The 18,850-nt window shown below is 45.2% G+C and overlaps 1 protein-coding gene across 7 annotated transcripts in view; it reads left to right on the plus strand.

Moving 5' to 3' along the window:
• DPP6 (dipeptidyl peptidase like 6) overlaps nt 1–18,850 on the plus strand; it is a 1,162,044-nt gene that overhangs the window by 541,152 nt on the left and 602,042 nt on the right. The gene's annotated exons all lie outside the window — the stretch shown is intronic.

Here is an 18,850-nt window from a genome sequence, read left to right on the forward strand (position 1 = left end):
ATAAGAAAGATGAGGGACTACTTTTGTAAACGTGTTTATCCTTACACTCTCAAGAACCATTTGTCATCCATTTTTCTCTGTCATACTGAAATATACCTCTAAGAAAATATCGGTAATTTCTCAGTATTTTAAAAACATAGATTCTCTTGATCAGTCTGCTAAATATTTCATAGTTTGTGTGTTGTTCATTACAAAAGAAGAGATTCCATTTTCCCAAACTGTGGAACTGAGCAGCACACTGAGATTTTAAGGAATGGGATGTGGGCGCCCTGAGAAGGGACATAGTTTTGTCAAGAACTGAGGAAAAGAAAAATTGACCCTGAGATCCCGGTCTGAAGTCAACGTGCAACTTAGCCAACAGCCCTGGGCAGTTTCCTCAGCTTCATGTACCTCGGTGTAGCCACGAGCAAAATCATTCTGTGGCACTGAACTTATGGTCTGCAACTCATGTGTTTCAGGACAGACACTGAGGCTTAGGGTAAGGCTGCAGGCGGCACCAGCCATCATGGGACATGCAGACCAGAGAATGCAGCAACCAAGAGCTTGCTTAGGTAGGCAAGCAGGAGCGTTTGTCCACTCCATAGCCAGCCTTCATCAGGGGACTTTGAAATGTTCATTGCACATTCCCCTGTAGGCACGCGTATTTATTGAGAAGACCTGAATTTTAATGCAAAGCTTTCCAAATGGTTGTTTGTAACCAGTTGACCTTTGAGTCCAGACATCAGATGGTTCCATTCCTCTCCAGGGCCATGGAGCTTCACTGTGACCTTGGGGGACTGTCCAGCCCTCCCCACAGTGTTGAGGGAGCAGCTCTTCTCTCCTCACTCTTCCTGGCCTCGCTAGGGCCAGTATCCCATTGTTAACACCAGCACCAGTCCCATGCCTGTGATTTCTTCTTTTTTTTTTTTTCCTTTTGAGACAGTCTCACTCTGTCACCCAGGCTGAAGTGCAGTGGAGCTATCTTGGCTCATTGCAACCTCCACCTCCTGGGTTCAAGCAATTCTGCCTCAGCCTCCTGAGCAGCTGGCATCACAGGCGTGCACTACCACGCCTGGCTAATTTTTGTATGTTTAGTAGAGACAGGGTTTCACCATGTTGGCCAGGCTGGTCCTAAACTCCTGACCTCAAGTGATCCGCCCACCTCGGCCTTAAAGTGCTGGGATTACAGGTGTGAGCCACCACGCCCGGCCTAGGGCTGTGATTGCTTTACTTCAGAAAAGAAAACATGCAGTATCTGTCTTCTGAGCAAGGCTGTGGTTCCCAACAGAAAGACATATCTGGCAAACACAGGAGAGACACAAGCTCACTTAGAAGGGGAAACCTGTTTAGTTAGTGCCAGGGTTCACATGTGACAATGTTTAAAATGACCACAGAGGGAAGGAGAACAAAAAAGCAAACTTTGCCAACACACGAGTGTTTTCTGTTTCCAAGTGGATGACCCTGCCTTTCTAGATACAACGGGTTTCATTCTTCATGCTGGGCAGGTTGCTGGGGTTTGGACAAATCATGCTCAGTGCAAAGCACCTCCCAAGGTAACAGTCCCCGCTGGTTGCTTTAGGTAAATGTCAGCTTGTTATGCTGCTGGACAGATCCCATGTGGGATCTGTTCTCTGCCATTGCCATCTATTCTCCAAGAATTCTGTCGCAATGAGAAGAAAAACAGATCAACAGGGGAGCTGAGGAATAGATGGGAGCTGCGAGCCCGAGAGGGCCAGGGCTCAGTGTGTTCCCCGCAGCGGCCATCTGCTTGGCTCGTGGAGACGGCCAGCTCAGCCACACTTCTGAGATCAGGACTCCCTGAAGGGCCAGCAGAAGGGTCTCTTGTCAAATCCCACTTTCCCTGATTAAACAGGAACAGGAGTGTCTGGCAGAGTAGAAAACGCAGTCAACTGAAAACCCGGGGAGGAGAGATGAGGCCTGCATCCTGGAGGGAAGATTGTCCTGAGATGTTCCTGCCATTTTTGTCCCCACATGAGGGATGATACTAGGGGCAATGGGGTAGGATCCATCCTGAATGTGTCTGAAGAGTTTTGGAGGATTTGACCATCACTGCAATAGTCTTTCTTCTACAGAAAATAAGTCTGCTAAAAATGGGGTGAAAGTTACTTCCACCCAGAGGAATGAGACCTATGTGTCCCCCTACAGAGGGGTGCCCCAGAGACTGGGCACCTAGAAGATTTGGTTGTTCTCCACGGGCACATACCTCCCTGAATTTAAGTCCTTAGAGCCTCCGAAAACTTACTCTGGCTTCAGGAGTTTGCTTCTCTAAGAGTTACCATTGGAGAAAGGGTCACTCCCGGTCCATCCTCCAGTGCAGCCTGGCAGGGGAGCCTGCTGAGCTGTGCTGTATGAGCCTTCTGCCCAGAGACAAGGACAGGGATGAGAGGAGGCAGCAGGTGAGCAGAAGACAAGACACTGGAAGATAAGACCTGTGCATCAGGACCGAGGGAAGATATGTGGGAGAGGCAGAGTCCACTGAGATGCCTCAGCTACCCAGGGTTCCCACTGTAAGGAAGCCACCAGTGTCCAGAGGACTCCAAGAAAAACTCAGATCCCACGTTCTGCTACTGATGGGCTATGTGACCTCAGACCAGGAGTGCAACCTCTCTGTGCATCTGACATCTGTGTCAATTCTTCCTTAGGAGAGGAGAGATGATTTATGCCTCACCCACCTCTTTTTTTTTTTTTTTAATTTATTTATTATTATTATACTTTAAGTTGTAGGGTACATGTGCATAACGTGCAGGTTTGTTACATATGTATACTTGTGCCATGTTGGTGTGCTGCACCCATCAACTCGTCATTTACATCAGGTATAACTCCCAATGCAATCCCTCCCCCCTCCCCCCCCTCCCCATGATAGGCCCCGGTGTGTGATGTTCCCCTTCCCGAGTCCAAGTGATCTCATTGTTCAGTTCCCACCTATGAGTGAGAACATGCAGTGTTTGGTTTTCAGTTCTTGTGATAGTTTGCTAAGAATGATGGTTTCCAGCTGCATCCATGTCCCTACAAAGGACACAAACTCATCCTTTTTTATGGCTGCATAGTATTCCATGGTGTATAGGTGCCACATTTTCTTAATCCAATCTGTCACTGTCAGAGTGAACAGGCAACCTACAGAATGGGAGAAAATTTTTGCAATCTACTCATCTGACAAAGGGCTAATATCCAGAACCTACAAAGAACTCAAACAAATTTACAAGAAAAAAACAAACAACCCCATCAAAAAGTAGGCAAAGGATATGAACAGACATTTCTCAAAAGAAGACATTCATACAGCCAACAGACACATGAAAAAATGCTCATCATCACTGGCCATCAGAGAAATGCAAATCAAAACCACAATGAGATACCATCTCACACCAGTTAGAATGGCAATCATTAAAAAGTCAGGAAACAACAGGTGCTGGAGAGGATGTGGAGAAATAGGAACGCTTTTACACTGTTGGTGGGACTGTAAACTAGTTCAACCATTATGGAAAACAGTATGGCGATTCCTCAAGGATCTAGAACTAGATGTACCATATGACCCAGCCATCCCATTACTGGGTATATACCCAAAGGATTATAAATTATGCTGCTATACAGACACATGCACACGTATGTTTATTGCAGCACTATTCACAATAGCAAAGGCCTCACCCACCTCTTAAGGCAGCATTGAACCATGTCATCATGTGTAAAATCATTTTTTGAAATAAGTTGTTGTCTACATGGAGGCCATGATTCATATAAAGCAATTTGATTTATACAGTGAATCTCTCCATGTTTTGCTCCTTGCAAGGCTGTGTCAATAAATGTTCAAACCCATATTTGTGGAGCACCTACTATAAATAATCGTGCTGTTTGAAGCACTTCTGATGTGCTGGTGAAAAAAAACCAGATGCAAATACCTGCCTTTGTTACGTTGACATTCTAGAGGACATTTAAAGAGATCTAGTTCCACGTGGATAGAGCGAAATGAAAGGGAAAGTTATATACAAACATGAGAATCGTGAGGAAGAGTCTGGCACAAATACCAATTTCAAAATGGTTTATTTTTAAAACGCCAGACTCTGCCACCCTGAGACTGACTAACTATTGTCTCACCATCTCTTTGTCCTGGTTAAGTTCAGAGAATACAGTGTGCCCAGAGTGCAGCCCTGTTTGAAAGGGAAGTCTTGCAGAGTTGCAGCAAAAGGCATTTCTGGACAGACGATAATACCAAACAGAAGCTGATGAAAGAAAGAGAAAAAAATACCGTGAGAGAAGGGGGATGGTGGTGAAGGTAAAATGTTAGTAGAGCGGTAGATTTCAAATAGAATCGCCTAGGTTGAAAATAAAAAAGCAGTCATCAACTAAGGTGGAAAAATATTTCTGAGACTTGATAAGTCATCTGGACCCTGGCTGCTCACTCCCAGGGTTGCGTAGGATCCTTTGCAGGATGAGCAGAGGCCGTCAGTGTGGGATGTGTAACACAGCAGGCTCAGGGTAACTGATCTCACTATGAAGAGTCCTTCCCATCTGAGCCTGACTTTGACCTATGGCTTGTGAGTCCCCAGCAACATTGAATCCAGGGTGAAAGTCAGAGGGACCAGGACCCACTCAGCTAATTCAATCCTCTCATGCCTTCAATGGCTGGAGATATTTAGGGAGCACCTCCTATATGCTAAGCCCTAAGTAAGGTGTCAGGAATGTAGCAGTGAACTGGGATGACATGTCCCTTCCCCAGTGAAACCCAGTGTGGGACAAAATGTGAGCCTGGAAGGTGAGGGTGATTCTGCAACTTATAAATAAACTGTGTGTACCAGTAGCAGGCCTTGTGGTAACACCTAGGCAGACCACCTTCTTTGCACAACTTCAGAGAGCATACCTTAATTTTTACACATTGAATTTTGATGTATTTATTTGTCTTTGCCTAACATCCCCACCCCAGCATCTGATGGGGATGGGAGCCCTGGCGTTATGCCGTGTGTAGGGTACTGAGGCTGGATTCCCTGAATCCTGACCAAGTGTCATCCCTTGAGCCAGGGTGATGAGGCTAATCAAACAAGGAACTAAGGAGCCCGTAGGTTGAAATACAAGGTTTGGGAGAAAATGTGATGCTTGCTGGAATGACCAGATGGGCGAGGATGTTGAAAAATAAATGAGGTGTGATCATTGCAATTCATTCCCATCATTACAAAATCATTTATTATTAAGTTACACATGGACACAGTGCAGTGCCAAGGAAAAGTACAGATGAAAGGTAAAAACAAGGGACAAATGTTGCTTACGTTGCCAGCACCTTGTTCTGAGTCTTGAAGAGAATTATGTATGTTGCTGCAGCCAAATGTCTCCAAAGAAAACGATAAAATTGTAATTAGTCGACATGTTCTCTCAATGATACCTGGATGCATTATTTTAATTTTAAGTTTTTATTCATCTCTAAAGTTTTACTTCAGGCACTTCTTATTTCTTTCTTGGACCATTCCAAAAATATCCTAAACTGGTATCTCTGCCCCAGTCCATCTTCTACACTCTGAAAAAGTATCTTTGATTTTATTTTTGCAGAGTAGATTTTTTCCCTTAGTGGATGGGCTCCTTGGCCATCTGAGCCTTCACCTTGCTCCCTGTCACCCCCCTACCTTGCACTCCAGGCATGCACATTCCTGAAATTTCCTCAAAATCTTAGGGAGGCTGAGGCAGGAGAATCCCTTGAACTCGGGAGGTAGAAGTTGCAGTGAGCCGAGGATGCACCATTGAATGGACTCTAGCCTGGGTGACAAGAGCAAAACTCTGTCTCAAAAAAAAAAAAAAAAAAATCCTTCTTGCTCATGACGCATTTGTATGTGATGTTCCCACTTGGCAGCCATTTTCCTCTAGTCCACTGGCCCCTGGTGTTCCTGCAGGGCTTCTTATATGAGCCATTCTAGAATCGCAGGTCCCTTGCTCTTCCTCTGCACACGCCTGTGTTAATCTGGAGAGAGTCTGTTTGTTTCCCTGTTTGTTTGCCTTCTTACCAGGCTTGGAGCCCTTCAAAGCCAGGGGCTATCCTGTATGGATAGACCTTCCCCAGTGTCTAAATAGGAACTGGGATATGATAGATGCTCAATAAAAATTAAACAAGAGACAAAAGAAAAAATAGGGACCAATCTGGAATCCAATAACCATCTCTCATTTCAGGTGAAGTGGAAACTCTCAGGAAGTCGAAAATACTGGGCGTCAGAACCTGACCTAGTTTGCAGCCACCACTCCCCTCCAAAAACAATCCCGTATGAATTCCTTCTGACTCCTGAGATGGGAGGGTCACTGAGGTGGATCCTGGCCTTGGAAATCCCTATTAGGACATATTGGGGCCTTTAACTTGCCCCTCACCACCACCCCAACATTACATTAGAAACCAACTCGGGCTTGAAGCGGAGGCCTCTGAGTTTGCATGAACCCCAGAATGCAGGCTCGGGCTGCTTTAGTTGGATTGGTTTCATTGCAAGTAGGAACATAAACACTTCAGAGAAAAAAAGCATATTCCTTCTTAATACCTCAGAATAAAGGAGCGTATCAGCTTCATGCCCTTTCAGAGGTACAGCAGGAATCTATATACATCTGGGGCCAGTTAATCTGAAGGATGAGGGGGGCATCTGAAAGCCGATGAGGAGAGAAAAGCAAGAAGGTAGCCCTGAACCTCAGAACTATGTTCCTGGATCTCGTCAGGATAGTCCTTACCCTTTGTCAACTTGATCCATTGACAGATTCTCAAAACCAGGTCAATACAGAGATATGGCACTCTTATGTCTTGTGTCAGCTGTATCTGTTATCAATAGTTTTATGAATGGCACCACCGACAAAGGATAAAAACCTAATTGCAATTTTGAAGTCTAGACAAGGAAAAAATACATATACCAGCTTTTCTGGTCCCCCACAACTTTTACCCTAGCGACTGTTCTCTGTCATCCCACGCAGGGTGGGCTTTGAGAACTCATCAATCCTCTTGTGGGTTTCAGTCCTGCATCTTTTCTGGGATCTGGCTCAAATGCGGCTAATTTCCCAGCGTACTATGTTCAGTACAAGGACAATCTGTCAGCATTCGTCTGAGCCTGTTTGTAAAGACACATAATTCACTATGAAACCAATTCATTTCAGATGTGCTTTTTCCCATTGCACAAAAGCCCCGGGTTGATTTGGCAGTTTGGCATATTATACAAATACATATGTTGAAAATGGGAAGTTAACAAGTGTTGGAACCTGAGGTTTTTGAAGGAGTTGGCTCTGGTGTCAACTCCAGAAGGTCATCTGGAGAAGCTAAGGATCCGAACATTCTTAAAAGGGAGAGAAATGCTTTAGAATAAAAGGAATCCTGGGTCCACGGGCAGGCAGTCTTGTTTTTGATTTCCTAGGGAACTTAGCACAGTGGAGTTCCAATAGTTCACAGGAGATCGCGTTTCGCAAAAGTTACACAAAACAATACCTTTCTGAAGAGTTTATGTTCTAATAGGAAATACCTAAAATGTATTTATCCACTTACGTTTTTTATTTTATTGTACCTTCTCTCTTTTGACACTGATTGACACAATAAGAGACAGATTAAATTAATTTCATAATAGAAATCTTGGGCTTTAAAAATTATCTTAGGAAGGTAATTGTCTTCATTTGGTGTTTTTATGTTCCCTAAGTAGTTATCTTTGTTGTTTCTTGTGGGGGTTGATAGCAATTCTGACGTCCCATTCCGTATCTCATTTATTACTTCATTTAGGAAATCCTCTTTTTTAAGTTGATAGGCTGGGCTCTGTTTCCTAATGACTTTCACCCAGTTTTAATTGTCAGCAAAAGAAACACTTAAGATATAAGTCATAGGTAATACTTACGCCTGTGTGATGAATGACGGAATCTAGCTTCCGCTGATATTTCATCTTTGACTTCTAACATGTAAGAAGCCTTTGCTTTAGTGGTCATCACTCCTCCTTTTTCATCCTTTCTCCTTTCAGAAGTGTTCATCTGTAGCGTAGGATTCAGTGATCCCCAAGTGTTTTAAGCTGCGGAGCTCTTTGTTCCGATGATTGTAATTCACATAAAGGAGATAAAAGTGGAGCTGTGTGGGCTGAAGGATGAGAAGGGGAGAGGGTGGAAATGGAGCCCCAAGTTCTAGGCAAGCCTCCCCCTATCAACTCCTTCATCCTGGCAGCCTAGGAAAAGTTTCTCTAGCACAATTTGGAAACATCTGGCTGAGTCATTTTGGCCCACATTTTCTTTCAGCTGAATTCATTTCCATTCTCCCAGGGTGGCCTACGTAAATGTTTTCTAGTTCATGTTGACATCTTTCAGTTATTCATGAACTGTGACCATACTACCCTGTGAGGTTCTATGAGAAGCTCTGTACATTGCGATTCTGTCTGCACTGCTTTGCAGATGATGAGTTGCCTAAAATGAATGAACTGGTTGTGACCTATCTGAGCGTATCACATAGAGATGCTCTTGTCTCTTGATTTCGGTCTAGGTGACACTCAGGTTTTCCAAGAGTCCTCTCCCTGATACACACGTTATTTCATTGTTTCCTGTGTTCTAAGTGCACACAGGATGCAAAGATGAATAAGACCTACCCTTACGGAGACCTCAGCCTAGCCATGACAAGAGCCAGTTATGGAGTCCCTACTATGTGTCCATTGCTTTACAGACTTTTTATCTCATTAACTCTGGTGAACATAGCCAGCAAGTGAAATGACCTGGGATTTGCAAACAAGAAATTATTCTGGCTTCAAAGCTAATTCCTTTCACTGATGGGCAACACTTTATCTTACCCGGCTTCTGCCACGGAGAAACTCACAGGCAGGGCCAGGCAGAGAAGTGGTCAGTGATGCTCTAAGGTAACAAGTGCTTCACACAAGCCTGGGGTAGGAGGTGACATTTGCACAGGGCACTAAAGGATGATTAGGAGCTCATCAAGTGGAAGGATTTGGGAGTGGGACTGGGGCTGGCGTCTTTGATAATGCCTTCTAGGGGAGGATGCCAAGTGTTTTAGATTTCCCTTGCTTATACATATTTCTAGTTTTTAGTGGCCTACTTGAATGTCATTTATATTGTCATTTACACAATTCCCCAAGGCCAAATGATGTATGTGTTGCAAAGTTGGCCAGTAGGGATTGTATGAACTGATCCTTCTCTGGGATTTTTCTGCATGGGTCTGTTAATTCATGTATTTCATGTTGAGAATAAAGTATGGGCACATGAAGGTTTGGGGGATATTTTACATAAGACATTCTCCTATGTAGGTGTGAAAATCTTTCCTGACTCCAATCCTGTTGCTAAACAGTGAGGTCTAGCCCAGAAGGCACGGAGGGGAGCAGAGTTTCTGGGAAACAAGAAGAGGACGTCGAACCCCAGCCAGGGGGCAACTCCAGAGGACTTCTTTGGGATACCTTTCCCTACAGGCCACTGAAGACAGCACAGTAGTGGAAACATCTGCATCACCCACCCTGGCTTGTGTTCCCCAAACAATCTGTGGGCTCGTTCCACAGCTGGCACCAAATTCCAGCTGAGCAGACAGCCCCAAAAGTGTCACCTGGAGGCGTTAAAAAAACATAAACAAGGCATCTGTCACGCTGCCGTCACCAAGGTCATCTGGTGGTAGGAGGTGCCTGAGGAGGAGCACGGCGGTGCTGTGCCATCGAGGGCCAGCCTGTGGGCAGACCCGCCTGTGCCAGTGCTCCCTTGCTCTGCAGCTGCATTCAAAGGTGTGAAATTGTTCAGGGCCAGACATGAGAGGCAAAACAACTGGAATGAAATCCAGCCACTTTGGAGTGAAACACAAGAATTGTGAAACAAGATTTTCGAACTGTTAGTATCGCATCTGGTCTCCTCTCATGATTGCCCAGAGGCCATCAGCCCAAAGCTGGGGTGAAGACATGAGCTGACGGGTAACCTGAACACGGAATTTAGGGAGTGTGTTGTTCATACAAATTGCGCAGAGACTGAGAGTTAGAGATGGGATTTACACCCGAGCTGTCAATCAAACCACTATCTATGTGACCTTGGGCAAATTATCCATTTCCTCTAAGCACCAATTTTCATATCTGTAAATTCCTTCCTAGGATCATTGTGAAGGTTAGATAAGATAGTGTGCCTGATAACGCAGGGCTGCAGAAGGCTCTCAGTACATTTTATGTTGGCTTTCTCTACCCTCACTTACAGGCAAGGGAACAGATTTCGAGAGGGGAAGTTCATAGCACGTCAGCATCAATGATCCTAGCAAGAACCACCATCCTTTCTTCCTCCTTCCTTCACTTCCTTTTTCCTTATTTCCCTCATAATCCACTCCCCTTCCCCTCCCTACCCTCGGCACACATGATATTATGTTTGATGGGTAGCTTTTGGTTTGTATGTATTTTTGCAAAACACATTTTTGTATAAGTGTATTTCTTAAATTTGTTAAATGGTTTGAGTTTATACATGGATGCCTTATGTGTTTTGTGTATATTTACATTTATATTTAGATTTTTCTTTTTATCCTTAAGTACTGTGTTTATGGTCCCTCCATGTTGCTCTGTGTACGCATAATCCATTGCTTATTGCTCTGTGTACACATAAGCCGTTGCTTCTAATTGCTGCTTAGCATTGCACGGTGTGCATCCAATCTGTTCCACAAGGATGGACACCCAGGTTGCCTCCACACTGTCCCCATAGGCTATCTTCTTGTAATTCTTAAGATAGGACCAAAAGACATTTATTTACAAGTTTCCCTCTTCTATTAGACGGTGAGACAGTGAGAGAAGATTTCCTGACTTTATATACAAAGCAGCTAGCACACAGCCATTTCTCAGTAAACACAAAGCCATTGGCTTCCCAGGCAGCTGGACACATGGGCTCAGGCCCAGCCTCCTGTGTCCTTAGTTCCCAGGCAAAGTGACAGCCTTAGCGGCATTACTGTGATTACCGTTATCTTGTCATGAAGGTTTATGATGAGTAAGGGAAGTTGAGGAAGAGAAAAGATGAAAAGCCTTCCCATGTGATGTGTACTAGAATTCCTTGAAACCTGAAGACCCCACATGACACATTTGTTTATTCAAACACATACATTTGTGTGAGTGCTAACTCTAAGTGATAGTGGGTACGGATTTGGTGAACTCTTTGAATGCTTTCAGCATTTCCCCAATCTGTAGGAGATTCTAGTTCCTTAGAATTGGGCACTGAGCCCTGTTTGATGAAACTTGCTGTGGCATTTGGAGAGGATGCAGGATCCACACGTTTAACCATGGATGGATCCATCAGTCAGTCTCAGTTCACGGTAGACAAGAAAGGAGATACATGCTGACAAGCCATGTAGGAAGTGTACTGCCTTAAGCAGTGTAAACATCTTTATTCCTGAACGGCATATCTGCTAGGTTGATTGAGAAATGTATTTGGTTTTATTTTTTTCTCTTGTTTTTCTTTTTGGAGGGTGAGGGATAGCCTACTTTAATATCAGAAGATTTTTTTTTTTTTTTATTGAGTTGTGATGCTGAGTAAAATGACCTACCATTACTTGATGTGTAACAGAGTTGTTGTAGACCGGGTGGGCAAATTCTTTCTGCAAAGAACCAGGTACTACATATTTTACACTTTACAGCCACATGGCCTTTGCCACACCTGTTACCTCTGCTGTTGTAGTACATAGGCAGCCATTAGACAGTATATAAGTAAATGGGCATAGCTGCATCCCAATAAAACTTTATTTACAAAATAAGAAGGGGGCCAGGTTCGGCCCATGAGCCCTGGTTTTCCTACCCTCGTTTAGATGCTCATGCACTTGCTACATCTGGAAATCAACATAAATATAGGAGGTCCAATAAGGCAAACCAGGTACTGTTTCTTGCCAGTATTCTCTGCTCTCTCTTCAGGACACTCTGAACACAATGGATGGGAGTAATATGAACAGGAAACAGAAGAAGGACTTGCACTGTATCAACTTTGGCTTGGTTGTGCACGCCAGAAAACCTAAAATAACAGTGCCCTGTACACAGCAGAAGTTTCTCTTTCTTGTAAACACAGTTTGGAGACAAGCAGTCCAGGGATGCTGTGACTGCCCTTCTCACAGAAGCCTCCGCTCATTCTATTGTATTTTCTCCACGAAGGGCTTGGTCTTGTGGTTCCAGATTGTAGCAAGCATTTCCAGTAGGAAGATGGAAAAGGCAGGTAGGAGAAGGAGAGGGTAAATGAAGAGCATGCACCCTGACAGATACTGCGACCAGCTCTGCTAGTTGCTGCCTGTCATGGTGAGTTTTAGGGGTCAGCTTGGCTAGGCCACAGTACCCAGCGTTTTCTCAAACACCAGGTGACATGTTGCTGTGGAGTTTTGTTTTGAAGATGTGATTAATAATTCAGTTAGCGGACATGGAGTAGAGCAGGTCCCCCTCTACCAGGTGGGTGGGCCTCATCTGATTAGTTGAAGGCTTTAGGAGAAAATAGTGAAGTCTCCCAGGGAGGAAAGGAGTCTGCCTCCAGACGGCCTTCAGGCTTGAGCCACCATCCCAACTCTTCCCAGCGTTTCTAGCCAGCTGCCCTACCCTGCAGACTTCACATCTGCCAGTCCCCACAATCCACCATCCTTAAAAATCTGTCTCTCTCTCTCTCTCTACACACACACACACACACACACACACACACACACACAATTGGTTCTGTGTCTCTGGAAGCCCCTGCTGCATGTGCAGCCCATTCATCTAGAGGGCTCCGGGGCAGTGGGGGGATGTACTCCTTATCCACAGCATTCTAATATTATGGAAACACAAGAGAAGGGACATGGAAGGGCAGGCAGACATTAAACTACCCAGAAGTGATGTGCCTGTGTTCTTATTGCACCTCCACATTCTTATTTTTCTTACAAATAAAGAAACAATTTAAAACGAAGGAAGCCCCAGATCACCCGGGTGTGACTCTAGCCTTTTCCCACTTCTAGTTCAAGAGATGTACCCGTTTTCTTTTCACCAAACAAAAAGCATTGTATCCTTTTCTCTAGCAGTAGTTTCTGAAGCATGGGGGGAAGGCGATGAGTGGGTTAGGGCCTTTGGGAACTCTGTGCCAGCCAACCCTCACCGTCCATACCCTGCTGGGAGGGAAAGCCGTGGCCCCTGCAGCTCTCTTGGTTGATCCTACCAAGAGGAAGCTCTTCTTCTCGAAGCCTGGGGGAGGGACAGCCTTTGGGCCAAGTTAACTCTCCCAGCTATAATTTAAAGTGTGGACAAAACGGGCCCAGATGTTCAGTCTTGCTTGTTAGGCCTGGTTCTGGTCTGTGTTCTCATCCGTGAGACCCTCGGCCTCCCTGCCCACACCAAATCGCCTTGGTTCTTCTTTCAGACATTCTTACTGAACGAGAAATAATTTCCCAGGGTTAGATTAGTGGACACAAGAGACGTGTTCTGCAAGCTGAGAATTGAATTTGGCTTCAGAGACTTCCTCCTCCCCAGGTGAGGTTTACCAGGCTGTAAGGCTCTCACAGGTGATTTGGGTCCATTTTTGGTGCACTTTCTTTCTCTTCCTAGATCCTTTCCTTTGTCTTCCCAGACCCTTCCCTCAAAGGGCTGCTGGCTTTTGGATTGCCCACGACTCCTTACCCCGGTGAGCACTGACCACGTAGACCCAGCAGCTTCCAGGAACCTCAGCATTTAAGTAATGGGCATGCAAGAGAAAACCAAAACCAAACCCAAACAAGCCTCCGAGTGCAGCGAGAACGCCTCATTGGGAGATGGAGATTTGCAGTTGAAATGTCTGAGGTGACAGTGGGCACGCAGTGGCCGATTGTTGGGAAGCTGGTCCTCAGGCCAGAAACCTCATCCACAGTTCCATCCCACCTTGATCTTGTTCAGTGTTTGTACGAGTTGAAGAAAAAGTATGGGTTTTGTTTGTTTGTTTGTTTGTTTTATTTCTTTCCAACTAGTTTCTTTGGATCCTGGCATGACTCCAGAAGAATCGTGCCCTGCTGCCCCACATTCATTTTTATTTTTGGGGAATTGTGAGTTAGAAGAAGTGACTTCTCTTGCAGATGGCAAAGACTTACAATCCAAAATCATCACAACTCACAATTTAAAAACATTCTGATCTCTATCTTCCTGCAGCAGCTCAGCCTGCTTTTTGTAGGGGTTTCGTCTGCACATAGTAGGTCCTGGGTCAACACTTGCTGATTAAACGATATTTGAAGCAAAGCGACTACAGCTGATTGTCTACTTAGGGCAAGGTGAGTGTCAATCAGAAGAGGGAGAAATTGCATCAGGCTGCAGAGGGACGCAGGCCTGCACGGCTGCAGACAAACCTAATTAGCTGTGCCTCTGCCAGCAGCCCTACTCACACACATCTGCAGGGGAGAGAACGGCTAAGGCCAGATTGGCTTTCCCAGGTGAAAAAGCTTCTCCTTAGTTGCACCTGCATAGGACTGATTGCGCCTCCAATCCACTTGGCAGGCTGGTTGCAGGTGTCTGAGAGATTGCTAATAGAACCGGGCAATATTGAAAAATAATCTCCCTACTAGTTATTAAAAATTATTCTGAAGTCACAATCAAAACAGTATGATACTGACCTATAAGGACATAGGTAAACTTGAGTTTTATTAATGTTAGAATTGAAGCTTTGCACAAAAATTATATTTTGTATTATTAGCATTTTGCATATATGTATTTCCTTACAAAAAATAAATGAAACATATTAAGAGTCACAGGTACACAAAGAGACAAATGGACGTAAGTAGCTTATCCATTCTGTTAAGTAGTCATCTGTACTGTTCTTTAAATCCTGAAAATGTTATGTCTTAAAAATACTGTACACCAATCATTCAAATTACATGTTTGGTAAACTTTGTACTTCACAGATTACATTTTATGGCTATTAAATAAATGAAAGGACTCAAAAAAAAAAAAAAAAAAAGAACCGGGCAAAAGTGCCCATGGGACTGGGAGGTGAATAGCATGGCAAGACAAGTGGCTGCTGGAGTCCCCGGTTGGCAGGTGGGCCTGCCTCCATGCTCCCCGTAGGCACCATGGGGTACCTGTGCCCAGCGAGCACAGAGAAGAGCTGTGTTGGCTGAGCATCAGGCCCTGGTACAGTCTTTGCGAAGTGTGTTTATTGGCTGCCATGAGAGTACTTAGCTGCAAAATGGAAGTGCTTTTACTTGCAGACACAAGGAGCCTTCACTAGGGAAGCACTGAGATCAGCACTTCTTCCAAGACGCCCCTTGCAAGGTACTTGTGCTCCACCAAATTGGAACTCTTCCCAGACACAAAGGGAGGCACTGGCCCAGAGTCAAGGTCATAGCAAGACCCCTTGAGCTGGCTGTTTCTTAGCAGAAGCTGGAGTAGACAGACATGACTTGAGATGTCTTAAACTTCTTTGGAGAATCTGGGGCTGGATCTCCTGCCCAAGCACTTTGGAAGGATCTGAAGAGACACAGGATGTGTGTATGTGTGTGTGGGGTTGGGGCAAGGGTTTCGATCAAACCTCTGGATATGAATGCCAACTCTGCCATTTTCTGCTGACTGTGAACTTGGAAGAGTTTCTTATCAGTTCAAGTCTCATTTCCCTCATAAGTGAAATGGGGATAGTAATCATTATTATGGGCTGTTGGGTCCTCCAAAAATCCATGTGTTGAAGTCTTAACACCCAGCGCTTCAGAATGTGATGATATTTGGAGATACGGTCTTTAAAGAGGTAAATCAAGTTAAAATGAGGTCCTATGGGTGGGCCCTAATTTAATATGACTGATGTCCCTATAAGAAGACAGATTAGGACACAGACACACACAGACGATGTTATATGGTGGTTTAGGGTCTAGACTGCCAAGGTTCATGTTCTGCTATGAGTTACTTGCTCTGAGTGACCTTGGGTTTCGTATTAATTTTTCTGAATATCAATTTCCTCACCTGTAAAATAGGGGAAATAACAGTCTGCCTCGTAGAGTTGCTGGAGGTGTGAGGTCAGATATTAGCCATCTAGCACTTACACTGCTGCAGGTAGTTTGGCCATTGTTATTGTTATGATTAAGGGCAGGTGAGCACGCCATGTCTTTCTTTGCTAAGTATGTCTGACGCCAAGTCAGTACTCACTGAGCACCTCTTCTGTGCAAGGCGCTGGAAAGGAGTGAAGTCTGGCTCTTTTTCCCCCCTCTTGCCCCTACTAGATTCATCCTCACGTCTTCTCTGAATTGCTTTCCCTGCAGTCTGTAGTTACTGAAAACCATAATACTTATAGATGCTGCTTTCTAGAAGTGAGCCTGTAAAGTCTTGTATTTTCTCTTGGTCTGCACAACTTTAGGGGGTAACACGTCCTGTATTTGTCAGTTGTTAACCTTCTCTTTGACCACGGAGCTCTAAATGATGGCACTAATAATGCCCAGGCAGATTTAGTTTTGATCTCCAATGAAAGATAGGCCTTTCCGTATTTGCAGTAATAAGCAAACACTTTTAGCTTGAGAGGATAAACTTAAGTACAATGTTTGCTCTCTGGAGGCATACTGATTAATTTTGAAATATGAATAAAAGGCAGTCTATTTCATTGTGATAAGAACACTTAATACGAGATCTGCCCTCTTTATTTTATTTGAGACAGAGTCTCGCTCTTTCACCCAGGCCGGAGTGCAGTGTCTCAGTCTCGGCTCACTGCAACCTCCACCTCCCAGGTTCAAGTGATTCTCCTGCCTCAGCCTCCCGAGTAGCTGGAACTACAGGAGCTTGCCACCACCACGCCCGGCTAATTTTTTGCATTTTTAGCAGAGACAGGGTTTCCCCATGTTATCCAGGATGGTCTCGATCTCCTGACCTCATGATCTACCCTCTTAATGAATTTTTAGTGTGCAAGTTATCTGTAGGTACAAGGTTGTACAGCAGATCTTTCAAGCTTATTCATCTCACATAATTGAGACTTTATGCCTTGTAATTAGCAACTCCCCACCTCCCCCTCCCAGCAGTCCCGGGCAACCACTACCCTGTTCCTTTTGCCTCCGTGAGTCTGGCTACTTGTGATGCCTCATAGAAGTGGAACTACAAAGCATTTGTTCTTCTGTGCCTGGCTCATTTCTCTTGGCATCTTCCTTCCAGGTTCATTCATGCTGTCACCAATGGCAGGATATCTCGCTCTGTTGTTTTTAAAAACAGCCAAAGTCAAGTATGTAAAAAGGTGGGCAGCTGAGAACCTGGTACCAGAATGTTCCAAGGAAAGGTACTGAGTGGCAAAACCTGGCCTGGTTCTCCACCAGTAATTCCTAAACTTCCCCACCTGGAGGCTCCTGATGACAGATGGGTGAATGACAGAGTAGATGAGTGAGGGAGGTGGGGAGCCCTGGTAGGGCCTGGCTGGTCAAAGTCCAAGCAATCTGATCCCAGCAGGACATTTCTTTGAAGGATCATATATCACTTTACAAATATCCACAAACTTTGCACTCTATCCGTATTTGTTCAGGTGTAAAAAAATATTTTAAGCTCTTTACTGAGAAGTAAAATGGGACGCACCCACATGGATTCCCCAGCATGCACTGCTGAGCACCCCCGAGGTACCACTCCTCAGTTTAGGGTTTAGGTCAGGGGTCCTAGAATCAATGAAGGAGACCTGTCTTCCTCCTGTCTGCTGTCTTCACTCCTGGGTCAAGCCCATGGCCTCAGTGGGTGAGCGATGAATCCTTCCTAAGATGTGAACAGATGAGGGCTCAACATTTGACCCAGCCCTGGGGTTTTAGTTTTGTTTGTTTGTTTTGAAATGGAGTCTCGCCCTTTCACCCAGACTGGAGTGCAATGGCACGATCACAGCTCACTGCAACCTCTGCCTCCTGGGTTCAAGCGATTCTCCTGCCTCAGCCTCCCAAGTAGCTGGGATTACAGGCACATGCCACCATTGGGGTTTTAGGTTTAAGAGGAATCTCAGAAGGACAGGGTGATCTGAGGTCCTGAGCAACTCAGGCTGAAACTGCGCAGGCCTACTTTAAGGCAGGGGCTGTGATTTTCCCTGTGACTCAGGTCCTCCAGGGGTCAACTGCATTTCAAGTGTGTGAGGGGAGAGTGACTGCTGGGAGAGGGCTACCCAGCCCTTCTTTGTGAACCCCTATTTACTTGGCTGCTGGGGCCTCCGTGACAGATTGGCTTGGTGACTTCACACTGCAGTGGCTCCTGGGGCCAGAGATGTGACCAAGGAGGGACCTTGCACTGAGGAACCTGTGACTGTAGGAAGACCTTCTGAGGCCGACTCTTACTTGGCCTTGGCCCAGTCCCTCCTACCAACGCTGATAAGAACTTAGGTTTCTAGCATCCCAGTAGGCAGGATCACAAAGACAAGCTGGGAATTGATACCACTGCTGTACCCACCCCTGGACCTCCCTGTCCCGGGCAGGAGTCTAAGCCAGTGCAACCAAGGCTGAGCACACCCATACCACACGGCAAGGCTTTCACACGGGGTTTTCATTTCTTTACCCCTGGGGCCGAATCATGCAAGCTACCAGCCATCCACCCAGACTTCTTAGAATCTGTGCCAAATAAATACTCAGACCAGAATTAAGTTCAGGCCGTGGTAGAGGTGACCAGCCACTCTGCCATGATTTGGATTCAGCCATCAATTCCAAAGAAGCACACAGTGCCTGGCATTTTGCTGGCTGGTTTGTTTTTGTAAAATGACGGGGCGGGAAGCAGTGCTGGGCATTGGAAAGGGGCTGAACAAGGGGAAATCGTCAATACCTTTTAAATGGAAACACGTCTATTTGTCCTCTTTTCTGTAAGGAACTATATTGGGCGTCACAGAGGTGCAAAGACTAGAGCAATCAATTCAGGCCCTGGCCTGAAGGACTTTATTATTGAGAGTTCCCCGTATATATAAACGGCTAAACTCTCAGACCAGTGAATGCCTGTGACCAAGTGCCAATGGGTGAAAGTACAGGTTCCAGACCAGGAGTGGG

This window comes from Theropithecus gelada, chromosome 3, assembly GCF_003255815.1.
Source record: "Theropithecus gelada isolate Dixy chromosome 3, Tgel_1.0, whole genome shotgun sequence".
Lineage (NCBI taxonomy): Eukaryota > Metazoa > Chordata > Mammalia > Primates > Cercopithecidae > Theropithecus > Theropithecus gelada.